Consider the following 13,111-nt stretch of genomic DNA (forward strand, 5'->3'; position numbering starts at 1 on the left):
AGTAAGATTTGGTCTAAGCCCTTAATACCTTCCTGAACAGCCATGCAACTAAACACCCTCAGGAGATGTTACATAAGGGAGAGAAGAACATGGAGCGATTTGCACTTTTCCCACTAGATAATATTAATAAGGTAAAGCAAATCCAGATGTTTATGAATGAACAGCTGTCATGTTTAATGCACTTGGAGCTCTGTAAAACTAGAGCCACTATCATATATGCTTATATAGCTATATATGTATTTTTAATAAAGTCTCTCACTTGCTTCAGAATTTGAGGATGATCTTTTTCCTGGTCAGTCATTTCACGAGAACAATAAATAAAGTAGAAAAGGATGAAATATGTTTTGCATATTTCTGTGGAAGAATGGAAAACATACTTTGAGAGGTTCAGAAAATTCACCGTACAGAATGAACAGCTGATATATGCTCTCTGTGTAATTTTTTTTTGGCTGGGATATTTAAATGCAATAGCTCCTCCAAAACAAGAAGCCACATTCATTCTTGTCCAAATCCCTGTCTCTTCTATTGCAAAAAGAAGAAGTTTTACCTTTCGTTGTTTATAACTCTTACATGGTGGTAGATCCAAGCGATTAAAACACATATGGCTTCTTGGCAACCAAGTGTCTTTGCCAACTTTTTCAATGCAAAACTTTTGAGGCCCATGACTTCCTATGAGCTCAGCAAATCCTCCTAGAGATAAATGGCAGGTTCCAGTGATGAAGTAGCATTCTTACTCCATTGTCTGTCTCTTTCACGAACTGCCAAAACCAAATGATTTGCTGGCTGTTTCTTGTGTAATGTCGATAAACATTATTTCTCTGCCGATCTGCCAAGTCAGCGTCCTGCATGCCACACAACGTAACCTCTAATTCTTTTTCATCGAAGTACTATAGCCACTGATGAGGAAGAACTTCATTAAAACCATCAAGGAAAGTTTGGTTTGTTCTTGTACTCCTCGAGAAAAATGCCATTCTGTCATTAAACCAATATATTCATCTTTGTTCTCCTCAGTCACCAGAATATTGGAAACTCCCAACTTCAGGTCATGTGAAGCAACTGTTCCCCAAATCTCCATGTCAACAGAAAAGTACACTTCTAAGCCACATTCTTCAATGTTGCTACCTCTTATCCAGATAAGGGAGCTATAAAATTCAGTATCAATAGATTCCAAATCCTTAATAGTAAGTTTTTTACTTAACATACACTTGTAGAATGGTAAAGAGAAACCAGTATTGATAAACTTTCCATGAAATAGTGCCATGGCAATAAAACTACCAATGAAACAGAAGTACGAAAGATGGTCTGGATTAATGGCTGATGCTGGATTTATCTGCAGACAATAGTTGTTCTTCCCCGCATACTCAAATGAGCAATACATTGGGTTCAAAACTTCATGCGAAAGCAAGAAAAACTATTCTCTCACTAGACCACCATAATCAAGTCCTTCTTCTCCTCTAAATATTACATGTAAGCGCCTCCTCAAGTCATAGGGTTTTAATGCCATAAGCTGCTGGAAGGAATCTTCAAACAACGTCTGCTGGGACAGATTGATCTTTACATGACTGGGTAGTGCATTAGACTGGCATAAATAACAGAAGTGAGCAAGTTTCCATCTAAAGCTGCATTCAAAAGCAATTTGTGGACCACCTTTAGTTACAGATGACTTCCCATTGCGAGGATCTTTGAATGTTGTTGTTCTTGCATTATGATCAACAAAGTACCTCACACCTTCATGAGTATGTCTAATTTCCCAGCCTTCTGGCGGAGGTTCTTCATTCTGTAAGCCTTGAGTTCTTGGATCTTCCCACTGGGTTGTTTTTGTGTTATGAGTCACAAAGTAAACCCTGTCTGTTGAATCCACTCTCTTTTCCCAGCCTGGGGGCAAAGGTCCATAAGGGTCATTTTCTGCAGCTAACATTGAAGCTGAATAGAGGTATCGTTGGTTAAACTGTTGCATAGCTCCCTACAACTGGTTGCACTGAGATTGCCACTGTTCAGAATTTCGGACGGATTCCATGGTAGCCCGCTGCCACGTTGTTCCGGTGCTATGATCCACATAATAAACTCTTCCATGATCATCAACTCTTCTTTCCCAGCCTGAAGGTAAAGGTTGTGGTCTCTCCCATGTGATAGTTCGAGTATTATGATCCACATAATAGGTTCTACCATGAGGATCTTTTCTTTGTTTCCACCCTGACGGCAACGTTTCTGTGTTGGCATTCCCAGATTCCTGTCACAAACGATCTATACACCCATCTGGCTGCCTTGATTTGGCTGCTTCAAAAGCAGAACTACTTCCAGAATTAGAGGTGTCAGGGTCTAATATACTTCTAGATTCAGATCCCAATTCTGCACTGGTAGAAGGAATACATTCATTGTTTTCTGAGGAAGTCAGTATTTCTTGAACTGGAGGATCTTCAACGGTAGTACTAGTGCAATTTGGAGACAAGGCATTTTCTTCAGACACTACTGGAATACCCGTGACAGAAGCATTATCAGTTGGTGCAAATGAGGATGATTCTCTATTAACAGTGTCATTGGCAGGCTCAGATGTGAGTGGTTTTGGAGGTGGTGTATTTTGGGGTCTGGCAGCAACCTGAGATGGAGATGAAGGTATATTGTCTCCATTAACTACATACGAGCAACATGAGTTTTGCACTAGAGTGCTTGTAGGTACATGATTATCTATTCCATTTGTGCCTTCAACAGCCAACCTGGCAGTTGTCCTTGCTGAAGGCTCTCCATGTTCACGTAAGGCATCACCATTTTGCTGTATTTCTATGGTTGGAGATGAGTTACAGTTTGTTATATTTTCTTGCTCAATCACCAGTCCATCAAGCACAACCATCAATTCACCAGTTTGTGCTGTGCCATTCTTGTTTTCCAAGGAAAGTTTCAATTATTCTTTGACTCTTTCCAATTTTCTGTTGTGTTTCAAATCTATCGTTGCATTTCCTAATAAAGCATCTGTTTTTAAAGCATGATGACTCCAAACTCGAAATTCCAACGTAGTCTGTGGCGTAACATTTACAGTTAGCTGTTCATCCCAGTTTGGATTAGAAGAACTACTGGATTTTGCTGTTTTCCTAATTTCTCCATCTACAACTACTTCTGTATATATTGCTGTTCCGAACCAGTTCTTTCTTCTTTTAGGTTTGGCGCTAGAAACAGTTACCCGTAACTAGAACCTTCCAGTGTGATTATTACTAGTATCAGACCTTGGTGAAGCAGTGGCCAAGTCCCAAAATTCAGCTAAAACTATGTATCAGGAACTGCTAGACACTGGGGATACAAAGATGAGTAAGACATGATTCCCTGTTTCAAGGAGCTGACAACGCCGGCGCGAAGCTGTCGGCTCCCGGCAGCCGGGCGGCCACGGCAGCGGCAACTCCTCCTGCAGAGGGCGCCCTCGCCCTTCCGCGCCCAAGATCACCGTCTCGTGGCAGGGGCGGCGGCTGCAGCCACTCAGAGCCCGCAAGCAGAGCTCGCAGACACCTGACTCTCCCCCCGCCCCCCAACCCCGGCCCTGATTTACATTTTTCTGATGATTAGCGATACTGTGTTTGTGGTCTACTTGTATGTCACACTATTCCATCTGTACTTAAATGAGCTCCTGACGCAAGGAATAGGCACAATTCCTCTTTTACTTGCAGAATATCAAAGGCTTTGGGATTCATGATGTTTTCCTATAAATTGTTACAGAAACAAGTTCTGCTCTGGGCAACATGGAAGACTAGCTTGTATATTTTTATACGAATGAAAATTTATATCAAATCATTATGCATTTAAATTCCATTGGAAGCCAGGCGCGATGGTTCACACCTATAATCCCAGCACTTTAGGTGGCTGAGGCGGGAGGATTACTTGAGCCTCCCTAGTAGCTGGGATTACAGGCACCTGCCACCTCATCTGGCTAATTTTTGTATTTTTAGTAGAGACAGGATTTCACCATGTTGACTAGGCTTGTCTCAAACTCCTGACCTCAGGTGATCCGCCTGCCTTGGCCTCCCAACGTGCTGGGATTACAGGCGCGACCCACTGCACCCGGCCTATTTATTTATTTTTGAGACAGGGTCTTACTCTGTCACCCAAGCTGGAAGTGCAGTGGTGCAATTACCGTTCAGCGCAGCCTCAAACTCCGGGGCTCAAGTAATGCTCCCACCTCTGCCTTCTGAGTAGCTGGGACTATAGACTTGCACCCCTACACCTGGCTAATTTTTGTAGAGATGGGCTTTCGCTATGTTGCTGAGGCTGGTCTTGAAGTATATTACTAGGAATGAAAAGAGAGTGGGTTTTGATTTCATTTTCTCTGATCTAAGACGTGACCACTGAACCATTGGCATTGATCATCATATCCATTGCATAGCAGTTGATAAGTAAGTGGTGTGTGAGTCTAACTCACATTGATAAACACTTGCCTTATAATTTCCAAACAGAGTAGTGGGCCCTAAGAAATGCATTTTCCACTCTGCTCAGTGTTTTTCACAAAATATTGTAATTAAAGCTTAACTATCAACATAGAGAAGGGGATCTATTGTGGTCACGTAAGAGCAGACGCAGGAAATATTTACTCACAGAATCAGAAGTTAAGACTGAGGTATCTGGAAATGAGACAAGGGCTGGGTGGAGTTAATCAGGCCATTTTATTTGTAGCTGTTGTCATGGTGTAAGTGTAAATTTGTGGCCCTATGTGCTACTAACAGTGAGCTATGCTTACAAATAAAAAAAAAATTAATAAGTTCAAATATGCAGTATACTTTCTATAAATCCTACCAGTGGTGTTCCAAGAAATAACAAGTGTAGCAAGAAAGTAAGTCCTTAGATTGGCATTTTCTGTGTGATTCTGTGTAGTGCTATTCATCTTGCTACAAGATTTGAATGTCATGTTGCTTAAATATAAATCATTAATGTTCATTGGTGTTTATCAGAGGTTGAATATTTGCTATAGGATTTACTTATTTGTAAGTGCTTTAAAATGTATTACTTTTTATTTATTAAACCATTTTTAGCTATTCATAATAGGAAGAACAGAGTATGAATAATGTTGGAAGCATTTTACAAATCATTTGTCGTTTTGAGGAGTTTCAAGAAATCTTGAGTTCCAATGTCGTCGTCATTGTCGTCTTCTTCTTCTTCTTCTTCTTCTTCTTCTTCTTCTTCTTCTTCTTCTTCTTTTTTCAGACAGGGTCTCATTCTGTCACCCAGGCTGGAGTGCAGTGGGGCCATCTCAGCTCACTGCAACCTCCGCCTCCCAGGTTCAAGTGATTCTCCTGCCTCAGCCTCCCGAGTAGCTGGGATTACAGGAACCTGCCACCACACCTGGCTAATTTTTGTAATTTTAGTAAAGACAGGGTTTTACCATGTTGGCCAGGAGGGTCTTGAGCCCCTGACCTCAGGTGATCCTGCCTGGGCCTCCAAAACTGTTGGGATTAGAGGCGTGAGCTACCGTGCCCGGCCCAATGTCTTATTCTTGCATCCAGAAGAGTAACATTTTTCAGACATTTGGAAACGTTATTCTCAGTGTCTGCTAAACATAGAATATTCTGAATGCTAGTTTTTTTTTTTTTAATAGGAAAAAGGGAGAACCATGTGACAATATTGGGTAAATTCTGTAATTGGGCTTAGTATTTATTGTAAGTGAACACAATGGAATTCCAATTTATAAGTCACTTGCACAGTCTACTGGATTCTGATTACCTCTTGGTGAACTGATAGAACTGAGTGGCCATGTGGTGTACAGTATGTGAAAATGGTGAAGCACTGCCTCCTATTAGGTACTGCATGAAGCAGTCCATTGCCTCCACATTTGAACTGAAGTTGTCTTGATTTTTCTACCAGAGGAAAACAAACTATTAAAAAAAAAAAAAAAAAAAAAAAAGAGAGACTGAACACAAACTAAAACCATAGGACTGAAAAAGTCTTTAAGAAAGAAATAAAATGATCTTATACTCAAGGATCATTGACTTTTACTAAATCACAAGATCCTACTGACAAGGCCTAGAATATGTATTTTGAATCTGTCTTTTCCTACCACTCCACTGCCAGCACTATTTTTCCACTGAACCACTGTAGTTGAACCCTAGTCTCTCTCTTTTTTTTTTTTTTTTGGAGGTGGGGTCTTTTTCTGTTGTGCAGGTTGGCGTACAGTGGCACAATTATGGCTCACTGCAACCTCTAAACTCCTAGGCTCAAGTGCTCCTCCCTCCTAGGCCCACCAAAATGCTGGGATTACAAGTGTGAGCCACTGAGTCCAGCCCCTAGTGTCTATTCTCGACCTCCAACTCCAATCCATCAGCTACAGTGCTAGGACACATTGTGTCATCTAATAAGTGGCAAATCTGATCAAATCATGTCTATGTTTAAAACTCCTTGCGTTGCTGATCACGTCTATGTTTAAAACTTCTTGCGTTGCTGTGTCTTTTTTTTCTTTTTCTTTTTCTTTTTTGAGACAGGGTCTTTCTCTTGTCACCCAGGCTGGAGTGTAGTGGTACGACCTTGGCTCACCGCAACCTCTGCCTCCTCGGCTTAGGTGATCCTCCCAAGTAGCTGGGACTACAGGTGCACGCCACCACACTCGGCTAATTTTTCTACTTTTAGTAGAGACTGGGTTTTGCTCTGTTGCCTAGGCTGGTCTTGAACTCTGGGCTCAAGTGATCCCACGACTCAGCCTCCCAAAGTACTGGGATTACAGGTGTGAGCCACGGTGCCCAGCCTTCTCATTTCTTATTTTATTTTATTTTATTTTATTTTGAGACAGAGTCTTGCTCTGTCACCCAGGCTGGAGTGCAGTGGTGCGATCTCCACTCACCGCAACCTCCGCCTCCGAGGTTCAAGCAATTCTCCTGCCTCAGCCTCCCGAGTAGCTGGGACTACAGGCGCCTGCCAATATGCCTGGCTAATTTTTTGTAATTTTAGTGGAGACAGGGTTTCACCGTGTTAGCCAGGACTTCTCATTTCTTAAGGAATGAAACTCAAACATGTTAGGATGGCATGACAGGCACTTCCTGATCTGACTCAACACCATTGGCTAAGCCTGAAATGCTTGATCCCTTGATCCCATCCAGCTGACCTCTGGGGTATTCATTTAATGCTACTCAGGAGCTTTTTTATGCTGCGCACCCCCCGCTAGCCGGGCACAATTGGTCACGCTGGTCTGTGTCCCTCTCTGCCTCACATAGGCTTTTACTATTGCATTTACCAAATAGAATTCTAGTTCTTTGCAAATATATATGTGTGTTCTCTATTATATTATGTATGTCTTGATGGCAAGGCCTATTTTAACTTTGCATTCCCATCTTCTAGACGAATAGAATCCCATGATGAATAGGAGGTGCTCAATAACTTGTTTAATTGAACTGATTTAGTATGACTGAAGAGGTACAAAATCTAACAATTTTGTTTCTGATGTGTAAGAAGCTGTCTGTCTGCAATGTTTTAAAGAAATCACTTTCTACTGCTAACATTATATTGCTAGAAGTTAACCAGAGGCACAGATAAATTATTTGCAAAGGCATAATTGCTCTTATTTCTCTTAGGATTAAAATGAACACCATGATAATGGTAATAAAAATATCTGCAAACACAAGCAAACCTCCAAGCTGCGGCCCAGTAATCTTTTGATAACAAGCGGTATGCTGGAGGGTCTTCAGTGTTTCATGTTGCCCTTCCAAGAGATTGCAGTGTGATTATTTTCTTCATAATCAGACTCAGTTCTGTTCCCACAGCATAGATGCCGACATAATCTTTCTTTTCCTTTCCTTTCCTTTTCTTTTTCCTTCCTTCCTTCCTTCCTTCCTTCCTTCCTTCCTTCCTTCCTTCCTTCCTTCCTTCCTTCCTTCCTTCTCTCTCTCTCTTTTTTTTCTTTCCTCTTTTTTTTCTCTTTCTTCTTTTTTTTTTTTTTAATAGGGTCTCACTCTGTCACCCAGGCTGACATGCTCATGGCCTACTGCAACCTTGACCTCCTAGGCTCAAGCTATCTTCCCACCTCAGCCTCCCTAGTAGCCGGGACTACAGATGCCTGCCACCATACCCAGATAATTTTTGTATTTTTTGTAGAATTAGGGTTTCACCATGTTGCCCAGACTGATCTGATCCTGAACTCAAGCAATCCACCTGCCTTGACTTCCCAAATGCCTGAGTTACAGGTGTGAGCCAACATGCTTGGCCTTGCCTATATAATTTTCTAAGAGTTTTAAATACTTTCTTTTCACAGTCATAGGGAAATGGAAATTAAACTACAATGGGATATACTACACACTCACCAAATGGCTAAAGTTAAAATATTTGTTTATAGTTTTCATCTGTTCCATGTTAAATTATTGCTTGTATGTTAATAAATTGTGCTTAATTTGTCTCCCTTTTTCTTAAATACTACCTATATAGATGTCATGCCATTTCTCCTCCTCCTCTTCCTTCTACTCCTCCTCTTCTCTTCTTCTTTTCCTCTTCCTCATCCTTTTCTTCCTCCTTCTTCTTCTCCTCCTTCTCTTCTTCTTTTCCTCTTCCTCTTCCTCCTCCTCCTGTCTTTGTTTGAGTTAGAGATTTCTGGATCATCTATTTGCAAGAATTTCCTGTAGGGGTCAGAATAATCTATGCTGAGAGATTTTTGTTTTTCTAATGCTTTATCTTTCTTTTCCACAGTCAGAAAATCAACCGGCCTTCTTCAATTTTATTTTCATGATTCTTTACGAGGCTTGTCTCTTTGCATTTATGTACTTAACTGGTTCCAGAGGGACCTTCTGTCACATCCAGTCCTGTTCATGGGCCCTCTTTGTTGGACAAAGGGTGTGGATTTTGCCCTCAAGAGGAATTGCTCACATGTAGAAAGTATATGTTTTAGTGTTTGTGTTTTATGACTAATGGGTTCTCTCTTCTGAACCTCCTTTCCTTTGTGTATCCCAGGTGATAACCGTTTTTGACATCTGAATTTAGCAGTTTGGGTATAAAAAGCCACAAGAGCATTGCAGGTGTGTTTAAGAACAGGATGCGCCAAAAAGTTTTAGAAGTGGAAGTTCTGAGAAATCAACAGTAACTATGCACTCCCAAAAGAATGTGGCCTCATCCTCAGTGAGACTGCTATAACTGAAGACAGCAGGTGCAAGGGGAGAGTTGAAGATAGAAGGATTAGAATGTGTTTGGGTGAGGAGACAACCAGAAGTGACAGATTCAAGAAAAGAGCACTTATAAGTTAGTGGAAGTTGGGAACAGGATCCGTTGATGAAGGTTGCTTCTTCACTGGAGGTGGTGAAGGAACTGTAGAAGTGTGGAACTAATCGCAGGAGCTTTTGTGAGGAAGTTAAGATCTGAAATTCAGGTGAGGCCTGTTACCTGAAGTGAGCTCTTGAGCTGAGAAACTGGAAAAGTTACTCCTTCCCTCACTTCAAGAGATCCTTCTTTTAGCTGAAAAAAATGTCAACTCCTTCAAATATGATTGACAAAGTAATTGTGTAACTAGAACATCCAAAGAAAGATATTCTAGGAAATTAAAAGGACAAAAAAGGAACTAAAAATAGACACAAAACTTCCCTAAGGACTAAGAATACTTGCTAATAAAATATTGCTCCAAAGCAGAGAAAAATTGTAACATAATATTTCAACATGCATAAAGAAGAAAATATGATGTAATTGCAGTAAGGGAGGAAAACAAACACAAAAGATCTCAGGGATAACATGTCCAAAAAAAAAAAAAGTAAAAGAAAGGTGATGGCCAGTCAACAGAAGGTAATGGTCAGTCAATACAACGATATGAAATGGCAATTGGTAAAATTTAGGAAAGAAATTGGAGAAATAGATAGAATCATTTCATAAGGAAAGACTAAATTACAAGGGGCATATAGGAAAATAGACACCACAGAAAGCAAGCAAGACAGAGCATGCACATGGGAAAAGTGAAGGAAATGAAAGAGAAGCAAAAGTAATTTTTAAAGAGAGAAAGTGAAAGTTATAAAAGCCAATAAATGATCTAAAATATTAGTGATTGTAGTTTCTCCAGAGAAAAGCCAAAAGAATAGAAAACAAACATTAGAAAGTATTCTTGAAGTAAGATTTGAATTTTTATATTAGATGTTATATCCAAGATCTGACAAATCTGTCCCAGAATTATGAATATCAAAGCTAGTAACATTGGTTAGTAGATATATCCTATTAATATATATCTTACGAACACTAGACATGTCCTAATAATATTAGTAACAAACTTTGGGCATCTGGGCAAAAAACATTGTGTCTTTTTTAAAGGAATGAAGCCAGGATGGCACAGCTATAGTCAATGCTAATGGAAATGGAAAATTTGAGACAAGTATTTAAAATCCAACCAAGCTGTTCTTCAAGTGTCAAGGCTACAGGCAAACTTTTTTTTTTTTCTTTTCTTTTTCTGAGACAGTGTCTTGCACTGTCTCCCAGGCTGGAGTGCAATGGCACAATCTTGGTTCACTGCAACCTCCACCTCCCTGGTTCAAGCAATTGCCTACCTCAGCCTCCAGAGTAGCTGGGATTACAGGTGTCCGCCACCATGTCTAGTTAATCTTTTTTTTTTTTTTTTTTTTTTTTTTTTTTTAGTAGAGACAGAGTTTTACTATGTTGGCCAGGCTGGTCTCGAACTCTTGACCTCGTGATCTGCCCACCTTGGCCTCGCAAAGTACTGGGATTACAGGCAGGAGCCAACGCACCCAGCCACAGAGCAACATTTCTACAAATTCAAGGACTGAGGAAATATTGTTCACATTAGATCTTACTGAATCATCTCCCAGAGTATAAGATTCACCCAACAATAAGATGATCAGAGTAACCTCAGCAAAAGGACTGAGATGAACATTGAATATATGAGGGGTCTTCAAAAAATTTATGGAAAACGCATATTACAAAAAACTATCCATGGATTTCAATATGATTTTGCACCGAAATAAACTTGCATTAACATCTCTGAACAGGATCTTAGTTTGAGGCACTAATATATCAGTTTAATTTTTTTTTTTTTTTTTTTTTTGAGACGGAGTCTCGCTCTGTCGCCCAGGCTGGAGTGCAGTGGCCGGATCTCAGCTCACTGCAAGCTCCGCCTCCTGGGTTCACGCCATTCTCCTGCCTCAGCCTCCCGAGTAGCTGGGACTACAGGCGCCGCCACCTCACCCGGCTAGTTTTTTTTTGTATTTTCAGTAGAGACGGGGTTTCACCGTGTTAGCCAGGATGGTCTCGATCTCCTGACCTCGTGATCAGCCCGTCTCGGCCTCCCAAAGTGCTGGGATTACAGGCTTGAGCCACCGCGCCCGGCAATACATCAGTTTAAAAAGAACCCCTACCAGAGTAACATGGATTCTGCTACACTTGAAGCAAGAAAAAACATCAAATTTATGATCAGATTTGGTAAATAATGGTGACATGATTCTTGCTTTACAAAAAGTTTATGCCGGGCTTGGTGGCTCACGCCTATAATCCCAGCACTTTGGGAGGCTGAGGAGGGAGGATCACAAGGTCAGAAGTTCGAGAGCATCCTGGCCAACATAGTGAAACCCCATCTCTACTAAAAATACAAAAAATTTAGCCGGGCGAGGCAGCGGGCGCCTGTAGTCCCAGCTACTCGGGAGGCTGAGGCAGAAGAATGATGGGAACCCGGGAGGCGGAGCTTTCAGTGAGCGGAGATTGCGCCACTGCACTCCTGCCTGGGAGACAGAGCAAGACTCCATCTCAAAAATAAATAAATAAATAAAAAGTTTATGAGGACAATGACCCAAATAAATTTGCAGTTTATGAATAGATAACTTGATATAAGAAGGGATGAGATGAAATTGAGGATGAAGCCCAATAGTGGCAGAACATCCACACCAAGGTTCAAGGAGAAAGTTTGTGTTCTAATTAAAGAGGACCAATGATTAACTGCAGGAAGAACTGCCGACACCACGGACATCTCGATTGGCTTATCTTACACAGTTGATTGACAAATTAAACAGACTTTCCACCCAATGGATACCAAACCCTTGCACCCAGATCAGCTGTAGATAAGAGCAGGCCTTTCAATGGAAATTTTAAACAAGTAAGGTCAAGATCCTAAAGTGTTTCTTTGCAGAATTGTAACATGACATAAAATTTGACTCTACCAATATGATCCTGAAGACAAAGCAATATCAAAGCAATGGCTACCAAGAAGTGGATGTGGTCCAGTCACACAAAAACAGACTGGTCAAGAGTAAAGGTCATGACAAACATTTTTTTGGGATGCTCAAGGCATTTCACTTGTGAATCTTCTGGAGAGCCAAAGAAAGAGAACATCTGCTTATTATGACAGTGTTTTCAGAATGAAAGCCAAAGCTTTAGCAGAAAGAGGCCCAGGAAAGCTTCACCTGAGAGTGGTTCTCCACCACAACAATATTCCTGCTCATTCCTGTCATCAAACAAGGGCAATTATGTGAGACTCTTGATGGGAAATTATTAGGCAAATACACCTTACTATCCTTTATTTGGCTTTGACTACTTTTTGTTTTGTAATCTTAAGAAATCTTTAGGGCCGGGTATGGTGCCTCACGCCTGTAATCTCAGCACTTTGGGAGGCCGAGATGGGCGGATCACGAGGTCAGGAGTTCGAGACCAGCCTGGCCAACATGGTGAAATCCTGTTTCTACTAAAAATGCAAAAATTAACTAGGCGTGGTGGCAGGTGCCTGTAATCTCAGCTACTCGGGAGGCTGAGGCAGGAGAATCATTCGAACTTGGGAGGCGGAGATTGCAGTAAGCCAAGATCACGCCGCTGCACTCCAGCCTGGGTGACATGAGCGAAACTCTGTCTCAACAACAACAACAAGCAACAACAAAAACAAAAGAAGTTTTTAAAGGGCACCCATTCTTCTTCAGTTAATAACATAAAACAAACAAACAAAAAAACGCCAAACACTGTGTGGTTAAATTCCCAGGGCTATCAGTTCTTTGGGGACAGATTAGATGGCTGGTATCATTGCTTGTGATTTGAGTGTCTTGGATTTGATGGGGCTTATGTTGAGAAATAGAAAATAAAGTTTATAGTTTATATTTTTATTTCCATTTTTCATGAACTTTCTGAAGTCCCCTTATACCTATAAATAGAACTAGGACTAAAACAAGGTCTAATGTAAAGTTTGGAAAATACA

General features: G+C 40.9%; 1 pseudogene; it reads right to left on the reverse strand.

Moving 5' to 3' along the window:
* Window positions 1-495: 495 nt before the first annotated feature.
* On the reverse strand, window positions 496-1,983 carry LOC105477455 (NEDD4-like E3 ubiquitin-protein ligase WWP1 pseudogene; annotated as a pseudogene).
* Window positions 1,984-13,111: the final 11,128 nt, after the last annotated feature.

The sequence above is a fragment of the Macaca nemestrina genome, chromosome 2 (genome assembly GCF_043159975.1).
Source record: "Macaca nemestrina isolate mMacNem1 chromosome 2, mMacNem.hap1, whole genome shotgun sequence".
NCBI lineage: Eukaryota > Metazoa > Chordata > Mammalia > Primates > Cercopithecidae > Macaca > Macaca nemestrina.